The sequence below is a fragment of the Rhinopithecus roxellana genome, chromosome 6, assembly GCF_007565055.1.
Source record: "Rhinopithecus roxellana isolate Shanxi Qingling chromosome 6, ASM756505v1, whole genome shotgun sequence".
In the NCBI taxonomy this organism is placed as follows: Eukaryota; Metazoa; Chordata; class Mammalia; order Primates; family Cercopithecidae; genus Rhinopithecus; species Rhinopithecus roxellana.
Genome location: NC_044554.1, coordinates 118,104,055 through 118,110,202, shown reverse-complemented (window position 1 = coordinate 118,110,202; position 6,148 = coordinate 118,104,055). Strand labels below are relative to the sequence as shown.

The 6,148-nt window shown below is 39.2% G+C and overlaps 1 pseudogene; it reads left to right on the top strand.

The window, feature by feature from the left end:
* The first annotated feature begins 942 nt into the window (after positions 1–942).
* LOC104658699 lies at positions 943–3,077 on the top strand (annotated as a pseudogene).
* The last annotated feature ends 3,071 nt before the right edge of the window (positions 3,078–6,148 follow it).

Genomic DNA, 6,148 nt, shown 5'->3' with positions numbered 1-6,148 from the left:
GAGACCAGGGACACTGCCTGAATTTGGTGGAGTCATTGCATGACCCCCTAGTGGGAGGGGAGTAAATGCTGAGAAAATGTGAATATCACCCATGTAAAAAACTCCCGCCTCTCCTTTGCTATCCATATGTAGGCAGTTGTCAAGTCCAGTTGAGTTCACTTCCACAATATTCTGTATCAGTCCCTCTCCATTCTCTCTGCCCTCCTGTTTTCTTTCTCACATTCTTATTTCTGGATCTCCTAGCTTGAATTTGTTCCACAAGATCTAACTGTCATTCTATCAGTCTATCAATCACTCTTCATTCAGTTTCAAGAGCTATATATATTCTTAAAGCAAAAGTTTGCACATCTCATTCCCTAGCTGGGCAACCTTTTAGGGCATCTATTTTAAGAGATAAAATCTAAACACTTCAGCATGGCATTCAGGGCTCTTCATGGTCTAGTCACTCACACACACACACACACACACACAAACACACACGCAGACAAAATGTTTCTGTCATGCTAGACTGCTTGACATTGCCCAAATAGGCCATAAATTTTCTTATCACTATGATTTTTCTCATATTTTGACTCTAGTCTGAAATATTTTTTCCTCTGCCCCACCTTGCATATACCTCCCCTCCTCCTGCTTTTGAAACCCTACTCATTGTTCTATGCCCAGCTTATATTAGAGTTCTGTGAAACATTATCTGGTCCCCAAGTCAGAATATTATTCCTTCTCTTTCCCCAAATATTTCTTTTATTGCACTTATTTCCACCACATATTCTACTCTGACTTATAAAATAGATCATTTTTGTTTGTATATCTCCTCCACCAGTTAGTAAATCTTTTGATGCCTTACCTATAATAGACAGTCAATAGATGTTTGTTGAACTAAATTAAATGCTACTGACCAGCCTTGAGAGGTGGGAGAAAGAGGACTTGGAGGCTGGCACAGGGATGTCGAAGAGTTTGAAGGCACTGCTGGGCCTCTCAGTGGTGATGCTGACAGCAGCCACGGTGGCCAGCATGCATCTGGAGCAATGGCAGGACCAGCAGAGGCTTCATGATGGAGTTATCAGAGACACTGAGTGACAAAATTAGAAAAAAGTAAACATTCGTCTTTTGGGAGAACAGATTATTTTAACTGAACAACTTGAAGCAGAAAGACAGAGACGTTATTGGCAAAGGATTTCAAAAAACTTAACTTGAAATGAATGTGAAATATCAATGGGACAGATGACATGTGTGTGTGTGTGTGTGTGTGTGTGTGTGTCTGTGTGTGTCTGTGTGTGTGTGTGTGTGTGTGTCTGTGCCTGTTGATGGAGAATAGCTTAGTGGTATGTTAATCTTTTTTAGTCACTATCTTTTTAAACTTGATCAAATAAAGGACAGTGGATCATATATTGTAAATTATTGCTTTCAAAGTACCTTATGTCTGAATAAAGAAGTATGGGTGTACAGTCTCCTGATGAGTTTCTGTCTGTGTGATCCTGGTAAAAGTCCTGCTAAGTTCACAGTCCAGAGCTTAGGATTGTGACTGAAAAGCACTGCTAAACCTGTGAGAAGGAAGGAAGAGATAGTTACATCCACCTGAGTAGTTCCATCAGTCAACACAGTGATGGAGCCACAATAACAACTACCTCAGAAGGGCTGGATGAAAGTGAAGTGGAGAGAGAGACTCCCCTGATTGTCAAATTGGAGGATCAGACGTCAGTACATTTATGTCATGACTAGAGCAGGGATTCCCTAACAGCGATGAAGAGGATTACGTTGTGGATGGAGAAGCAGTTGTCCTGCTTCTGTGACAAGTTCCAAAAATGGATACCAATGAGACAGCTGAGGGGACAGTTCAGTTATGTTAAGGGTGATGTTTTTTTTTTTAGATTTACTTTTTCTGATTGCTCAGCAGATGGCAAGGAATAGTATAAAAGGCTGAGGCTGACATGGCAGCAAAGTCATCATGTTGGCAATGTACAATTTGTCTCTGGAAGGATGTGGACATCAAGGTTATTTCAGGTAGAACAAAGATATCTGTACTTTTATTGGGAAACATTGGACTTTTTTACTAGGGAAAAATAAAAAGACTTCAAACCAGTGGAGCACAGTAGCAGGTTGCCTCAGTGTGAGACGTCCCATATACTTCTGTTCAGGCGCTCAGGAATTTGGATAACCAGGATGGTGGAAGCTTGTTCATAACAAACCCTCAACATTGAAATCTAAGGGAAAAAAGTTGTCTGCCCCAAGTTTGAAGTAAAAGCAGCCTCAAAACCAACTTTAGATCCCATCATTACTGTTCAGGGACTTAGAGAACAGGCAAGTTAGAATCCTGTGGAATCTGCCATGGAATTAAAAGAGAAAAGGTCTTGAGGTCTTGAGCTCAGGAAGCAAAAGACATTAGAAGAGCCCAGAAGGAAGTGGCTGGCTTTCTTGACAGAAGTATGTCTTCTATCCCTGTAAAATCCAAAGCCAAGGCCACAAGTCAGGTGTGATTCTTAGAAGAGATTGAGAGGCCAGGTGCGGTGGCTCAAGCCTGTAATCCCAGCACTTTGGGAGGCCGAGACGGACGGATCATGAGGTCAGGAGATCGAGACCATCCTGGCTAACACAGTGAAACCCCGTCTCTACTAAAAAATACAAAAAACTAGCCGGACGAGGTGGCGGGCGCCTGTAGTCCCAGCTACTCGGGAGGCTGAGGCAGGAGAATGGGGTGAACCTGGGAGGCGGAGTCTGCAGTGAGCCGAGATCGGGCCACTGCACTCCAGCCTGGGCGACAGAGCGAGACTCCGTCTCAAAAAAAAAAAAAAAAAAAAAAAAGAAAGAAGAGATTGACTTTTCATCTTTGAGCTCCTCTGACCATACCACGTTGACAAGCCCATCTACTTCTCCTCTGGATTTCTCTGCGCCCCGCCGCCCCCGCCCACCAGACAGCTGCCTCTCATTCGGTAATGCCTGGATTTATTTTAGAAGCAGATCTGATTCCAGATGTAATGCCCCCACAAGCTTTGTTCCATGATGATGATGAGATGGAAGGCAATGGAGCCATAGACTCAGGGATGGAGTATGTCTACAACATTGACACGCTGCTTAGGTGAGCAGCAAAAAAAAAAAAAAGAGAGAGAGAGAGGATGTTCTTTTAAAGCCACTGAAACTTGGAGGTAATTTGTTAGCACAGTATAACTTACCCTATTTAACTGATACAGGTAGGCAAAATTTAATCAATAACACATTTAATCAATAAAAAACTGAATCTCAGGGAAACTAAGGGACATTTTCAATATGGCATTTATTAGTCAGTTACTAGGAGGGTAGTAGGATTCATCACCAGATTTTCTGACTGTAAGTGTAAGACATTTTTCATCAACTTTAAAGGGGAAAAAAACCTTTAAAATGTATGTATTTAAATTTTACATTGAACACAATTGTATACATATACATATGTATATACATGCATATAATTGAAACAGCCTTTACAAAAATTATGGCAGTGATAAAAATCTGACATAGAAAAACAATGACAGTGAAAAAAATGTGACCTAACTGGCTCCATCTTGCTTCTAGCCTCCAAGTTGCCCTTGTTCATTCCTTGGTGCAGGCCAAGGTAACTACAGGAGGAATTTATTTTATAGTTTAACCTTCAAGCAAAGGTGATAACAGCCCCTTCCCAAAACTATCCTCTTTTTGCTTAGTGACCAAAACCACATTTGTAAAACTAACAAATTAGCCACAGGATTAGAATTATGGTCAGGAGGCCGGGCGCAGTGGCTCAAGCCTGTAATCCCAGCACTTTGGGAGGCCGAGACGGGCGGATCACGAGGTCAGGAGATCGAGACCATCCTGACTAACACGGTGAAACCCCGTCTCTACTAAAAATACAAAAACTAGCTGGGCGAGGTGGCGGGCGCCTGTAGTCCCAGCTACTCGGGAGGCTGAGGCAGGAGAATGGCGTAAACCTGGGAGGCGGAGCTTGCAGTGAACTGAGATCTGGCCACTGCACTCCAGTCCGGGCGACAGAGCGAGACTCCGCCTCAAAAAAAAAAAAAAAAAAAAAAAAAAAAAAAAAAAAAAAAAAAGAATTATGGTCAGGAGTTATATAGCCAGAGGTTACAAGATTCATACCCTTTCCAATTTTTTCTATAGATAACATTACTATAAAATCTACAATTGGCATCCGAGGTGGTTTTTAGACTTTGCATTCTGATGGATGAGGTGGCACCATCCAGATAAGTAACCCATACCAACAAAGTGGCTCAACTGATCATGTGGTCCCACCTAGGAACTGACTCAGTGCAAGAAGCAGCTTTGACCTCCTATAATTTCACCCTCAACTCAGTCAATCAGCATTCCCCATTCCCTAGTGCCCACCAAATTATCCTTGAAAAATCCTAGCCTCTGAATTTTTGGGGAGACTAATTTAAGTAATAATAACTCCAGTCCTTCCACTTCGCTGGCCTGGCAATTATTAAACTCTTTCTCTACTGCAATACCATTGTCTCAGGAATTGGCTTTTTATCTGTGCAACAAGCAAGAAGAATCTGCTGGGTGATTAGACATACACACATACATAATTTTAGAATAGATACAAGATAAAATGGAAGTAATACAAATGATAAATTTGAATATAATTACATTAAAATATTGTTTCATTTTGGTCTTCCTTAGTGAAAATTTTTACATTTATTTTTAAACCTAAATAATTTATAGTTGTACATAACAAAATGTCTAAAATTTTATAATTGTTTTTACGTTATAACTTATCTTGAGCCCTTAAAATTATCTCTTCATAATGAATTAATGGCATATTCAGCAACCTGGATGAGCCTGGAGTCTATTATTTTAAGTGAAGTAACTCAGGAATGGAAAACCAAACAATGTGTGTTCTCACTCATAAGTGGGAGCTAGGCTATGAGTATGCAAAGGCGCAAGAATGAAACAATGGACTTGGGGGACTCAAAGGGAAAGGGTAGGAAGAAGGTGAGGGATAAAAGGTCACAAACTGGGGGCAGTGTATACTGCTCAGGTGATGGTACACCAAAATCTCACAAATCACCACTAAAGAATTGACTCATGTAACCAAACACCACTTGTTCTCCAATAACCTATGGTAATAAATTTTTTAAAGTATCTCCTTGTTTAGAAAATATATATAGATATTGTTTGTATATAGATTTTGTTCTTGACAGGAGTATGTCTTCTATCACTGTAAAATTCATAAGCCAAGGCTGCAAGACAGATGTGATTCTGGCTTGCAGTCTTGGATGATGAATTCTACAGGGATAGAAAAGAAATGAACTTAGAAATGAGATGTTTGGAAATGAACTTGGAACTTGGAAAGGAAGTATTTGGAAAAGTACTTGATTTCTACTTAAGCCATTTTCAGGTACTTTACAGTACTTAGACATCTTATATATTTGTGTCAAAGTTGTATGTATTTTAGAAGTATTACCAAAATAACAAGAGATGTGCTATATATTTAAAATTATTAAACTCAATGCTATGTGTATTATGAACTAAAATAGACTGTTTGGGGTTTTTTTCTATAACCTTAAAGTTTATATTTTTCTTGTTGAAATTTGGGATGCTTTTTCTCCCCCTTATTATGACAAATAATATATAAACAAGTGAATATTTTTCTTGAGCAATAGAAAGTATTTTCTAAAACATTAATTAAGTATTATTTGTATTGTGCTGTGTAGGCTACCATGAATGTCCTTTCTTCCCTTTTCTACCAGCAATTTTCATTTTCAGGGAATGGAAAACATTCCCTCTAGTTTTAATCTTATTCTTCAAGGACAGTGTATAAAGAGACTGACGAACAATGTAAATTGTTGAGAAGCCATTTAAATTCAAAAGTATTTCCATACCCCAAAGTCAAAACCCTGGGTAGTTTTCATAATTATTATGTTTCAATGCAGAATTTAACCACAGTTGATCCAGAGTTAATTGCTAAAGTACTTTACCTAGATGATTTTGGGAGGAAAACAATCTTCAAAACAATATTCATCGAATAAGTAATTTAAATACCCTGCTACCATTATTATCCCCATAAATACCAGTATCAGAATATTAGAAAACTTTAAATGGGATGGTATGCTGAATTAGTTGAGAATCTTCCATTGAAAGCAACAGAAAACAACCCTTACTAACTTATGAAAAGCTAATCCAT